This window comes from Callorhinus ursinus, unplaced genomic scaffold (assembly GCF_003265705.2).
Source record: "Callorhinus ursinus isolate GAN/ISIS: 27379988/994484 unplaced genomic scaffold, GSC_fseal_2.0 scaffold33, whole genome shotgun sequence".
Classification (NCBI taxonomy): domain Eukaryota; kingdom Metazoa; phylum Chordata; class Mammalia; order Carnivora; family Otariidae; genus Callorhinus; species Callorhinus ursinus.
In genome coordinates this window covers 13,468,683-13,483,454 of record NW_027397095.1, presented here as the reverse complement: position 1 = coordinate 13,483,454, position 14,772 = coordinate 13,468,683, and positions in this window count along the sequence as shown.

The following is a 14,772-nucleotide window of genomic DNA, read 5'->3' as shown; positions in this document are numbered from 1 at the left end:
AGAGAGAGGGTGACCACGCACAAGGGGGAGGGGCAGAGGGAGAAGCAGGCCCCCCGCTGAGCAGGGAGCCTGATGCCGGGCTCGATCCCAGGACCCGGGGATCATGACCTGAGCCGAAAGCAGACACTTAACTGACTGAGCCACCCAAGAGCCTCTTTATTTGTAATTTTTATTTGCTAAATCTGGCAATGCTTGTTTGGAGAGCTGCTATGGTCTGAGTGTTTATGTCCCCCAAGCCCCAGATTCATATGTTGAAATCCTAATGCCCAACGTGATGATATTAGAAGGTGGGGCTGTTGGGGGGTGATGAGGCTGTGAGAGTGGAGCCCTCATGATGGGGTTGGTGCTCTTATGAAAGAGACCCCACAGAGCTCCCTAGCCCCTTCCTCCATGTGAGGACACAGCTAGAAATCTGCCACCCGGACGAGGGCCCTCCACCTGACCATGCTGGCGGCCTGATCTCAAAATTCCAGCCTCCAGAACTGTGAGCAATAAATTTCTGTTTTTTATAAGTCACCCAATCTGTGGTATTTTGTTATAGTAGCACAAACAGGCTAAGATAGGAGCCAGAATGTTCAGGGTCATTCACCCACATGTGTCCCCAGTTTTCCCAACCAAGGCTCTGATTTTAGCATAACAGACCCGTCTCTACCGAGCATTCAATCATCCTTGAAGCTTCTCTATTATTTAACACCCCCGGTTTGGTCTTCATATTTTTTTTCTGCTCCTTTACTGCACAAGATAAGAGCTTTGGTGTAAGCTACCAAAAAGGTACTCTGGATTTCGCAGTTAGATTTCAACTGTTCATGAATAGCCCTGACCTTTTCATTACCCTTCTGTAGGGCATCAGTGGAGCCAGATAACAGCTGGTAAACTTCATTGTCTTTGTATGATTCCCTCTTCTCCCCAATGCATTTCCCCAAACCCTGAATCATTGCACTGACCACGCTGCTCCCCTCCATGGAACATTTCCTCGAGACGCTAACTGTGAAAGTGTTAGCAAGGGTGCCGCCATCTGTGCCTGGGACAATCCATACCCCACATACCACCGGGGATGGGGGCCACACTGACAGCGTGGTGGTGGGTGATGCCATCTTCCTAACTCCCATCTTACTGCCTGATTTCTCAGATCAGATGCTACATCTCCTTGTGTGTTAGTTTAGGCCCTCTGGTGGGGAGATTCTGAGGTGGAGTTGCAAGTACAAGAGGCTTCTTAGAGGGTAACATCTGTGAAAGGTAGAACCTGAGAACCTCAGACTGAGAGTTTGGGCACCCGGGAGAGCCCATTAGAGAAACTGCTCAGCAGGCCAAAGGGATGGGGCCCGAGTACATCTGCCACGCTCAGTCAGTGGCCAGAGGCTGCCGGGAAAGAGCCTGGCTCCTGCTTAAATGCTTCAGCAGATCTCCGAGGGACCACAGCTTGAGGCCGACCGCTAACTGCACTCTCAGCTGCTGGATGGCAAGTTCTTCCTCAAAGAACAGCCAAACGGCACAGATGGTTCTTTTCAAAAATGGTGCTGGGATGATTGGGTACCCATATGGAAAAACGGAAAGAAAAAAACGGAAAGAAATTGGGCCCTTACTTCAGTGAATGAGCCCAAATGAGTTACAAGTAGATTATACATCTAAATTTAAAGGGCCAAATTATGCTTTTAAAATGTACATGATTATGGTCACAACTTTGGGGTAGTGACGAACTTCTTAGACAGTACACAAAACTGCTAACTTACATAAATGAATAAAATGGATGACTTTGACCACAATAAAATTAAGCAGTTCATAGAAAAGACACCATGAAGAGAATGAAAAACCAAGCCATACAGTAGCAGAAGATATTTGCAATATATGTGTAGCAAATAAATTTCTAGGACATATACAGAATTGTTGGAAAGTGATGAGAAAATAAGAAAAATGGGCGAGAAGTCATAAACAGTTACTCCACGGAAGTGAAAATCCAAATGGCCGATAAGCATACAAAAATGTTCTCAATTTTATCAGAGAAATGCAAATTAAAACCATTGTGCAATATTACCACACATTCACTAGAATGGCTAAATTTTATTTTTTTTAAGATTTTATTTATTTATTTGAGAGAGAGAGAGAGCAAGTGTGAGAGAGCGAGAGGGCAGGAGCGGAGGGGCAGAGGAGAAGCAGGCTCCCCGCTAAGCAAGAAGTCCCACTGGGGGCTCGATCCCAGGACCCCAGGATCATGACCTGAGCTGAAGGCAGACACTTAACCAACTGAGCCACCCAGGCGCCCCTAGAATGGCTAAATTTTTTTTAAAAATTCCTTTTAAAGTGAAGACAGATTTTTAAAAAAGATTTTATTTATTAGAGAGAGAGAACATGAGCGGGGATGGGGTTGGGGGAAGGGGCAGAGGGAGAGGAAGAAGGAGACTCCCCGCTGAGCAGGGAGGCAGACACCGGGCTGGATCCCAGGACCCTGAGATCATGACCTGAGCCAAAGGCAGACGCTTAACCAACTGAGCCACCCAGGCGCCCCCCCCAAATATTTTTTAACAGCTTTATTGAGATATAATTAACATCCCATACAATTTACCCATTTTTAGTGTACCACTGGTGGTTTTTAGTCTGATCAGACACATGTAGCCATCACCATATTCAATTTTAGAACATTTTCATCACCTGGGAAATAAACTCCATACTTTGAGCTATTAAGTCCCTGTCCCTCCAACTTCCCAGCCCTAAGCAAGCACTAATATATTTTCTGTCTCTGTAGCTTTGCTTATTTTGGTCATTTCATATAAATGGAATCATATAATATGTGGTTTTTTGCAATTAGCTTCTTTCACTTAGAGCAATGTTTTCAAGGTTCATATATGTTGTACCGTGCATCAGTCCTTGTATTAGCCTGTTTGGTGTGCCATAACAAAATACCACGCACTGGGTGGCTTAAACAACAGACATTTGTTTCTTCACAGTTCTGGAGACTGGAAGTCCAAGATCAAGGTGCTAGCAGGGTTGGTTTCTGGTGAGGCCTCTCTCCTTAGCTTGCAAATGGTCGCATTTCCGCTGGGTCCTCACATGGCCTCTACTCTGTGTACCTGCAGGGAGAGAGAGGGGTATCTCTGGTATCTCCTCCTCTTCTTTTTTTTTTTTAATTTTATTTATTTGACAGAGAGAGAGAGAGCACGCACGAGCAGAGGGGAGGGGCAGAGGCAGAAGCAGACTCCCCACTGAGCAGGGAGCCCGATGCGGGGCTCAATCCCAGGACTCTGGGATTATGATCTGAGCGGAAGGTAGACGCTTAACTGACTGGGCCACCCAGGCGCCCCTGTTTCCACCTTTTATCTATTATGAATACTGCCGCTATAAACAGTCGTGTACAAGTTTTTGTGTGGACATGTGTGTTCATTTCTCTTGGGTTATATCCCTGGGAGTTGAAAGGCTGGGTCATGTGGTAACTCTGTGTTTAACCATTTGAGGACTTGCCAGCCTGTTTTCTGAAATGATTGCACCAGCTTATACTCCCACCAGCAACATATGTGTGTTTCAATTTCACCAACTCTTTGACAAAAATTGTTATTATCTATTATACTCATCTTCATGTTTGTGAGTGGCATCTCATTGTGGTTTTGATTTGTATTTCTTTGATCACTCACGACATCAAGCATCTTTTTTATTGTGCTTATTGGCTATTTGCATTTCTTCTTTGGAGAAATATTTATTTAAATCCTTTGCCTAATTTTTAATTGGGTTATTTGTCTTTGTATTATTGACCTGTAAGAGTTCTTTATATATTCCTTGTTTTGTATTTCTTTCATTTCCTGCTCTGGTCTCATTTTGTGTTTCCTCAGAGCTTATTGACATTCCCGGAAGCATAAATAAATGTTTGTCAATAAATTTGTGAAGTTTTCAGCCATTATTTCTTCAAAAGATTTTTCTGCTCCTTCTTATCTTTCTTCTGCTTCTACTAATCCCACTGCATATATGTTGCCTTACTTAATGATGTACCACATTTCTCTAAAGGTCTTTGCATTTTTCATCATTCTTTTTTCTCTGTTTTTTGGATTGGATAAACTACTGGTCTATCTTTAAGTTCACTAATTCTTTCTTTTGCCATTTCAAATCCACTGTTGAGTCCCTTTGGTGAAATTCTTTTCAGTTATTATACTTTTCAACTTCAGAATTTATATTTCACTCTTTTTTAAAAAAAGATTTTATTTTTAGGGGCTCCTGGGTGGCTCAGTTGATTAAGCATCTAGACGCGGCCACATTTTTCTGTGTCCTCACATGAGGTGGCAGCAGTGGGGGTAAGTGGGTAAGTGGAGAACACTTATACGAACACTAATCCCATGATGGTGGCCCCACTTTCATGACCTCTTCTAAAACTAATTACCTTCCGAAGGCCACACCTCCAAATACCATCACACTGGGGGTTAGGGCTTCAGCATATGAATGGGGGGGGGACAAAAACGTTCAGTCGACAACAGTGTCAAGAGAGTTTCTATTGCTTGCTTTTTTTTTTTTACTTCCTGATTACTTTGAATGTTTCATAATTTTTGTGTTTGAAACTGGATATTTTAGATAATATATTATAGCAACTCTGGGTACTGGTTTCCCCTCTAGGGCTGGTTATTTGAATTTGTTTGTTTGTTTTATTTGTTTAGTGACCATCTGGATTAGTTAAGTGAAGTCTGTCCCCCACCCACCACTACCACAGTGTGAAGGCTCTGATGTTGCTCCTCAAGGGGGTGCAGCTTTTGGTATTCCAACAGTCACCCTGGGATGACAGTGGTTTTCACAGAGTTCTTATCTCTTTCCCTAACCACGTCTAGCTGTTAAACTCTACTCATTGTCAGTGGACTCTCCTACTGTTTTCAACAATGCCCAGGGCCATAAACTTCTCCACAGACTGATCCAATCAAATTCAGAAAGAACAATCCCCAAGGAAAGTGCTTTGACCTTTGTTCTGACCCCAGAAGGGCTCCTCCCAGCTGTCTCTTTCCTAGGTTCTCTCCAGCAAACTAGTGTGTCCACAGTTAGTTATCCTAAATATCTCCAATGAATTTACTAGTTTCCTGCCAATTGCCTTTTACCATAACCTCCACTATTTTTGAGAGCTCCTTTAAACTAGAACTTCTCCACACTGTTGCAATGAAGTCGGTTCCTTTGGGAAGACATTCAGAGCCCTCTGTTTATGGCTTGCTGCTCCCCCAAAGCCAAATCTCTGAGCCATGGTGGAGATAATGGTGCACTTCTCTCTGAGTGGCACCCCCACTCTAGCTACTTAGTGCTCAGTAGGACAGGGAGCAGCAGCTTCAAGTTTTCTAGGCTTGCTTCTCCCAGCACAGAACCACCACCTTACAAGGCAGGGCAAGGGTGATTGGGATCCCCATTTTCTCAGCGGTGCCATGCCCAAGGTAGACGCCTCCATCCACAAGTGGGGACTAGGTGGAAGAAGGAAGCCTGCACCTTTTCACAGTCACTGGGTCTTAGACCCAGCAACAGGTAGCTAAGGGCCAGATGAGAAATGCTCACCTCCTGCTCCTCCTGAGAAATAGTGCTCCAACTGGGATCTAAGAAAAGGTGGAGCCCTGGGTTCTTGGCTGCACTAATCTGGGTGGAGTCTCCTCCTCACAGAGTTAAGAAAGGGGGTCACGAGGGAATGGGTCTTGGTTCAAATGCCATAGACACTCTGTGTTCTCACCAAATTTTAGTAGATTTTCTTGAATAGATGTCTCTTAATTTGCTGTATATCCTTAGGATCATTTCTAGAGACTTTTAATGATTGTATGTATTTTTCCATAATTTTCACCAGTTTCATCAGAAGGCTGGTCTACAGAGCTCCTCACACTGTCATGCTGGAAGTAGAACTCCTTTATATATATATATTTGTTGAGCCATCTCAAAATAAGTTGCCGACATCAGGAAACTTTATCCCTAAATACCTCAGCATGCATCTTCCCCAAATAAGGACATTTTCCTACATAATGACAATACTATTATCATTCTTGAATAAATTAGCATAATTCTATAGTTTCTAATAAGCATTCCATATTCAAATTTCTCTAAGAATGTCTTTTATTCATCTTTTTTGAGGGGGGTTAGGGACAAAAACAAAACAAGATTCACATATTGCATTTTGTTGCTTTGTCTCTTTAGATTTCCTTAATTTAAAACAAACCTTCCAACCTTTCTTTTCATGTTATTGATATTTTGAAGAGTCCAGACCAGTTGTCTTTTAGAAGTTCCCCACATGGGGAGAAGGTTATTTCTTGAGGGTCATCTATCTTCTATTTCTTGACCTGAGTAGTGGTCTCCCTATGGTATTAGCTTTTTAAAATTTTTCATTAGGCTGCACAATAATATTCTATGTGTCAAATTTGTTTGTAACCAGTACTAAAAAGAAATGAGCTCTCAAACCATGAAAAGACGTGGAGGAAACTTAAATGAATATACTGAGTGAGAGAAGCCAATCTGAAAAGGTTATATACTGTATGATTCCAAGTATATAACATTCTAGAAAATGAAAAACTATGGAAACAGGGAAAAGGTCAGTGATTGCCAAGGGTTAGGGAGGGGGGATAAATAGATGGAGCACAGACGATTTTTTAGGGCATTGAAATTATTCTGCACAATACTCTAATGGTGGGTGCATACCGTTATACATTTGTCAAAATGCACAGGATATCTGACACCAAAAGTGAACCCTAATGTAAACTATGGACTTTGGGTGATAATGATGTGTCCGTGTGGGTTCACCGACTGTAACAAATGTACCACTGTGGTGTGGGATGTTGATAGTGGGGGAGTGGGGGGGGAATATATGGGAACTCTCTGTATTTTCCATTCAATGTTGCTGGGAACCTAAAAATGACTTAAAAAATAAAGTCTATTTAAAAATCTGTAAGTAGGGATGCCTGGGTGGCTCAGTCGGTTGGGCATCTGCCTTTGGCTTGGGTCATGGTCTCCATCCCTCATCGGGCTCCTTGCTCAGCAGGGAGGCCTGCTTCTCCCTCTGCCTGCTGCTCCCCCTGCTTGTGCTCTTTCTCTTCCTCTCTCCCGCTGACAAATAAATAAATAAATAAATCTTAAAAAAAATAAAAAAATAAAAATCTGTAAGTATATTTCACAACTTTTACAAATAGAGAAGTATCTAGAAAGAAGTGATTACAGTTCCAGTGCTCTAAGTTTCTCACAGTTTTTAGGAGGTTAATTTTAGACCTTACTTAAGTACACTGGACTGTCAAAGTCCAAAGTCTATGCTTTTCCCATCACACCTTCCTTCCTCTCTAGAATCAAGTTAGGGTTTACTGACCCTTCTTGGGAGGGTCTCCTGGCTGCCACGTTTGAAAGTTCCCTCCAATCTCATTCTCTCCCAAGAGTTGCTTTGTTCCCTGGGCCGCCATGTTGCAATAGCTGAGAGGTAATGTCCTCCTCCCTCCTGCCCTCCCCTGAAGTTAATCGCCATTTGCCCCCTGCCCTAGGGAGGAACAGTGACAGAAGACTTGGCATAACACTTGGAAAGGTCTCTGAATCATGATCAAGGGGATTAGACGAAGAAAGAGGCCGAGCTAACGATTAAAATGAGAGGGAGGGATAATGTTTCTTTGCTTCTATTCCTAGCAGTAGGGCACTAGCACAGGATTGGTTCAAATTAGCACCTGACTTTCTATCTGTGAAACTAGGGAGACCAATTTGGGCTTGCAAAATACTTGGAGGAAAATATTTTTGTTGATACCCTAGGAGTGACTGACCAGAGAAGTCTGAGAATTTTTGTAAATAAAATAGCCATGAATCTGCTGGTAAGCACCACGCCATTCCACAGTATCATTCCTTTTTTTTTTTTTTTAGCTAGGTATGTATGTATGTATGTATGTATGTATGTATTTATAGAACAGATTGTTTATGTCCCTGAACAGATGCAGGCTCCGCTGGGAAGGCAAGGCGTGGAAGTGAGTTCTAAGTGTCAGGTACGGCCCCTGCCTTCAAGGTTCTTACAATCTTATTGGAGAGAAAAAATATTCAGCCAGGATGAGGAAGGGTGGTAGCAAACCAGTGAAATGTCTCACTGGTTTGGAGTGTGTGATCATCTCTTTACCTGCCAGGGGTGAGGCTGACCTTTGAAGAGAGGGAAGGAGGTTTTGTAGCTAATTAATCGTGAAAAATGAGGGCACTCTGTAGGTTGCTGAAGAGTGAAAGCTAACAGATGAGCTAACAAACTCTCCTTTGTCTTAAAGATGGCTCTGCTAATGTCAACCGGGATCTGTTCTTTCAGGTCCTCAGCAGATTCTGGAAGCCTCATTTCCCTGACCCTCCTTCCTTTCTATCACCAGTGTCTCTGCCTGTCTTGGAAAGTAATAGGACTCCACTCCTTGGACAGTGTTCTACATCCTAGCTGGTCCACAAGTTTAGATTGACCTTTCACCTAGTTAGGGCCCAGGAGTGAAGTGTGACTCCATCAAGGAAAAGTGGTTAAGAGCTATGATCCTATGTGGACAGTGTCTCTCAGTGAGGCAGTGCAGATTGAAAGAGGGAAATGGGGATAATCTTCTCTTCCATATGTTATGTTCTCCTGTGTCCAATAATTTTTTTTTGTTTAATGTCCATCTCCCCATCTAAAGGGCAAACTGTATGAGGGTAGTGACTATGTCTTTTTCATTCTCTGCTGTATCCGTGGCCCCTAGCACAGTATCTGACACACGGTCAGTGTCCTATAAATATTTGTCAAATGAATGAAGAATTAATTAATGAACTGAGTGGGACTTAAGTCCTGACAGGATGTGGATGGAGACGAGCAGATGAGCGAGAAAAAGTGGTAAGAAAGAAACAGAGGTCTTCACTGGCATCCCCAGGACGGCTGCAGGAACGGGACAGGAAGTGGGAGACAGCAGGACCTTCTAGTAGTCTCGATGGCAAAGGGAAACTAACATCTGCAGAGCATCTTCCGGGTGTCTGGTGCTTTAACATGTATGAGCTCATTTACCCATCACCACTGCAAGGAGGAGGCACTATTACGATCTGCATTTTACAGATGAAAACAAATGAACCACAGAGAGGTTAGAACTTGCTCATGATCACGAGTGTGAGACCATTCCCCAGGGATCTCTCATGTTTCTGCACATCTTCTGAGCCGATACTGGTCCGGACTTTTTTTTTTTCCTGAAGATATTTGTAGAGTGAACAGCTTTGGAAGATATGGTGTCTCCCTCTGGAGCAAAGGAAAGGCATTCTCACTGGCTGTCCTAGAAGATTCGGCTTCCCGAAGCTCAGTGTCACTCTCCTGCCACACAACCCACAGCAGGTATAGGGGTCGCCAGGCACCTTCGGAGGAGCTCCTGGAAAGTCTGGAGACAAGGGGAAGTGACACAAGAAAATCTTTATACTCTGGCTTCTACGCTTGCTGTGAGAAATCAAGCCCCCTTATCTCTGACCCAGGAGCCGGGCAGAATCATACTGATGGACAAGGATTTCCAGAAGGCACAACAACTGGAGCACCTTAGATACTTCATAAATCACCAGCTAGCTTGAGCTCTTTGGGGGTTACTGGCCAACTCTAGATCAAAGGCACCTAGGTGGTGGTTCGGGAGGTGTACGATGCTGAGATCCCAGTATCACACTCTCTTTATTTCTAACCCCTTCCCCCAATATTGTATCAAGTGGTATCAGTAGAGATTTCTCATCTCAGGAGTCTCCAGTATCCCTTTTGTTTATATAGGTTTTTTGGTCTCATTATTTACAGACTCTTTTTATCTTCAGTGTTGTTGTGATGTTAGGCCATCACTCTCTGTTCGGCGAAGCTAGAGCAATAGGGGCCAGCTCAAGGTGGCCAAGAGGAGAAACGGGAGGCCGCAGAGGAGCGAGGCCGTTCCCACTTAGCATGTCCCCAGAGGACTGAGCTTCCAGAAGGCCTGATGATATGTCTAGCACTTCCACTGAAAGTGATTCCAGGCTCTCCTCATAATAGCCCTTCGAGAAAGCTGAGGTCTTCAGTGACCATTCCAGCAGCATACTGTGCATGTCTAACAGGTCTGGGGCTGGAATTCATCTCCCTAGCCTGGAAACGTAGCGAGTTCGGAGGACAGCACCCCGGGGCCAGGAGGAAGAAGAGCAGGAACGTTAGGACGAGGGTTCTTCTTTTTGACAGCTTCTGGTCATCCTGCCTGGAAGACAGAACCTCAGGAGACCAAGGGCAGGGCAAAGTCAATGCCAAGCCATGTCGGGGTTCCTTCCACAAAGGCGGGGTGGAAGAGCGGTGTAAGGGCTGGTGTCCGGCAAGGAGCTGGGGACAGACTGTCCCAGGGTCTGACTGGACCATGACTTTGTCCTTTGTGTCCCTGCATTCAAAATCTACAACGTGTAGGTGACCCCAGGCCTGAGATGGTTAGTCTCTCCCTCCTGGAGTCCAAGCAGATGCCCCCCACCCCCGCCGCCCTGCCCTGGCCGAACCGCCCACGGGCAGAGTTGCCGTGGAAATAACCTTCCCACAGCCTTCAGCTATCCCCCCACCCCCCCACCCCCCAGCAGCTGTTGTTCTCGTCTGAACAGAGGATGATTGTTTCACTTCTTGACTTCTGGGCATAAATTTACCAAGCTGAGGTCCACTTTCGTTGGAGCCAGAGGTGGTGGGAAGAAACCAGTTCATAAAAGACCTACGCAAGTTGGGGTTGCCACCACCCTGAACCAAGCAAGGAGGACTAGGGATAGGAAAGGGAGGCCCTTGGGACCCAGGCATCCATAAGGGAGAAAGGGTCTCAAGAGGGGCGCCTGGGTGGCTCAGTCGGTTAAGCATCTGCCTTCAGCTCAGGTCATGATTCCAGGGTCCTGGGATCGAGTCCCGCATCCAGCTCCTCCTTCAGCGGGAAGCCTGCTTCTCCCTCTGTCCCTGCAGCTCCCCCTGCTTGTGCGCGCTCTCTCGCTCTCTCTGTCAAATAAATAAATAAAATCTTAAAAAAAAGAAGAAGAAGAAAGGGTCTCAAGATAGTGGGCTCCCGGTTTCTTAATGCGCGGGTGTTTGCTTGAAGAGACAAGAGACAAGGAACCGATTAGCTTATTTCTGTCCCGCTCGCTCCTCAGATGAGCAGCAACACGCCCTAAAGACACTTTTTTTTTTCAGTGTGGACATGAGGCATTCTCTAGGAACTGGGAACCTCCTAGAAGGTGCATTCATTTAACCCTTTTATCATAGATAGCATCAATCCACTTAGGATACCTCAAGAGAAGAAAGATTATGGTGAGGATACACATAGCCTGGGAAACAACTAGATTACAAAGCAGCTCCAGTCATCAGCATCTTGTTCTCCTCTTGTATACTGTCCCTGCTTAACACTGGCAATCTGCGCTCTTCTCCTCTCACCTGACTGGAAAATTCTCCCCATAGTCTATAGGAACAGTTCCACAGAGTGCTAGTCTGATCACCTTAGCTTATTACTATCAATCCATTTGGGCAGAGCCCTTTGTCCCTGGCTACCTTATCTGTCACCAAACTGTGGGACCTATTGCTGGCACAGTTATGGTCACCTCTGTGCCAACACTGGCTGGATCTGCCTTCCTGAGCAGGAGGCAGTGAGCACAGCCCTGGACGTGGCAGGCACCATGACTAACGGGTCTAGTACAGAGGGCTTTCCTCTGAAGGTTTGCCTCAGCCTTGGTGACAATGCACTTGTGACAGATTCAGCTGACCAGGAGAGAGACGGGGCCAGTTCCCTGTGTAAGTGAAATAGGCAACTGCTCATGTCAGCGTTTCCAAGTCCTGGTCCTCAAACCCCTGCATCAGATTCATCTTAGTGCTTTTCAAACCTTCAAATTTCTGGCCTACTTCAGACCTATAGAACCAGAATTTGGGAGTTGGGTAATCTGCATAAGCTCCTCATATAATTCTGTGCATACTAAAGGTGAGGACATTTGCTCTATGTTCTTTGAGCTTTACTTGAGCTGTGACTTCTTTCTGGAAAATTCTTTCTCTGCTACCTTTGCCTAGCAAAATCCTGTCCCCTCCTTAGAGGCCAAGTTCAGATGAGGCTGCCTTCATGAAGCTTTCCCTGATTTCATGACTCCTTAACTCCCACTATCTTCTGTTGCTATGGAATAGGGCACATTAAGCATATAAGAATTGGGGTACAAGGAAGTGTTGGGGATGAAGGCATATCTGGGATGGAGCTATAGGAAGGGATTTACGTTTTACCCCCAACTTTTCATTTGGAATAATTTGAAAGTAAACTATGATGAATCCTAGTATAGCCTTCACCTAGAAATTGTTAACACTTTAGATTTGCACATATGTTCTCTCTTCATATACGCATATGTAGTACACATATGTATGTATTTGGCGACACATTTGAAATTGAATTGCAGGCATCGTGCCACTTTATACCTAACTGCCACTTTAGCATATATCTCCTAAGAATAAGAACATTCTCTCATCCTCTGGAATAATCATCATACCATTATCACATCCAAGAAGTGTTATGTTGACAGAATAATATTATCCAATATCAAATCCATAATGAAATTTCTCAAATGATCTCCAAAACATCCTAGATGTTTATGTTGATGCAGGATTCAATCAAGAATCATGGATTTCCAGGGGCACCTGGGTGGCTCAGTTGGTTGAGCAACTGCCTTCGGCTCAGGTCATGATCCTGGAGTCCCGGGATCGAGTCCCACATCGGGCTCCCTGCTGAGCAGGGAGTCTGCTTCTCCCTCTGACCCTCCCCCCTCTCATGTGCTCTCTCTCTCAAATAAATAAAACCTTTAAAAAAAAAGAATCATGGATTTTGGGGCGCCTGGGTGGCTCAGTTGATTAAGCGTCTGCCTTCGGCTCAGGTCATGATCTTGGAGTCCTGGGATGGAGCCCTGAGACCCACGTCAGACTCCCTGCTCAACGAGGAATCTCCTTCTCCCTCTCCCTCTGCCCCTACCCTTACCTATGCTCTGTCTCTCAAATAAAAAAAATCTTAAAGAATCATGGATTTCACTTAATTGTCTTTTTTTTTTTTAACTCTCCTTTAATCTAGATTCTAGAACAGTACCTTTGGCTATTTTTCCTAACGATACCAATATTTTTGAAAAGTCCAGGTCAGTTGTCTTATTTGTAATCTGGATCTGATTGTTTCTTCATGATTAGATTCACATTCAACCCCTTTGGCAAGAAAACTATAGGAGTAATATTGCTTACTTCCCATTGCGTCACACGGGGGGGGTCCACGTGCCGTTGCCCTGTTACTGGTAATGCTAAATTCAATCACTTATATAAGGGGTGTCTTCTAGAACTCTTTATTGTAAAGGTACATTTTTTTTCTTTGAAGTTAGTAAGTGGATCTGTGGATTAATTAGGAGTGTGCATGTTTAACAAGCTCTTACGGTGATTTTTTAGTGCCCTAAAGTTTGAACCACTGTTTTGCACGTTGTGATGTGAAGGAAGGTCCACAAAGGCCTTGTCTACCTCCTGAATACAGATTCACCTGGGGCTGAGTGCATCTGTCTTCGCCGTTCACCTCCGGCTCCACCTCCAAATGCCCCCTCTGTCTTGGCTGACCCCAAATCCCTAGCACAGGAGACACTAGTAGGCCAGATGGGGACATTGCCTCCAACATGAGGGAGCTCGCTCCCTTTACCAGTAAGGTCATCGGCCTTGTGAGGAAGAGCCCTTAAAAAGGATCCTTACATTAACCCAATGAGTGCACATATGGGAACATTGAGGTTCAGAGAGGTGGAGTAACTTCCCCAACCTATTCAGGGTGGGCACTGGATTCGAATCCAGTTTCAACTGTAGAGCCCATGCTTTTAAGCACTGTGCTGTACTCCCTACGGAGTGCTCATTCCACCTGACTTCAGAATTCTCTCACTGTTTTCTTCTGAAGCCCTCCGGGCCCACGGCATTCCTGAGAGTAAGGAAGCAGGAGCCCTGGACTTACTCTCTTTTAAGGTGGGGAGACGGCGCGACACAGAAATCAATTGGCATTCCTGCGGCCTTACGGCAAGCGAGTAGCTGAGCCGGGCTGCTGATGGAGAGACCGTAAGCTCTTGCTTATGAACTTGATTTAAAAGGCAGCTGAGAGCCACTGTGATTTCTGACTGGTGCTTGCTGAATCCAGAGTGGGTTCGGTTGGATTAATATCACTGTCCTTTGTGCGGGGAAATGCTGTTCCTTGGTAATAAACAGGTTTACAGGGTTTGGCAGAAAAGGCCAATGTTGCCCAACAGCCCCTTCTGTGCTCGGCACATGTGATTGACTGCCATTCGGCTTCGGGCTTTCTGTCCAGCGTGTCACTGGGAAAAATGCAACCTCCTAGATTCTAGTCAGCTCCAGAAAACCTCTCGCCCCCACCTCCCGCCGTCCTTTCCCAATAAACAGAAAACGAGCCTTGTGGAGGGGCTCCACATTTGTGTAGCCCACATTTTTCCCTGATCTCTCAATTCTTCCGTGAGAATGCCTGGCCAAACGCTGCAGTGACATGAAAACGACACGACAAACAAACCCACAAAAAACAAGACCGTCCCCTACTAGCAAGCCACTGGTAATTTGGAGGTTTACTGCCCAGTTTAATCTTTAGTTTCAGGTTGCCCATTTTCTGGTGACAGAGGTGTCAGGAAAACATCCCTGCACCTGTTGCAAAGTCTCAGCTACAGCTGGAGATAGACGCAGACAAACACATCTAGAGTATCATCCCAATTTTAGCATACGTGCCATTGAAGCCAGCACATGTACATAGAAAGTATCATCCAAGTTTAGTATGCCCTGATAAATTAAACAGCATCGCATATAGACACAGAAGATGTCAAAGTTGGAGGACTCCCAAGAGGTCA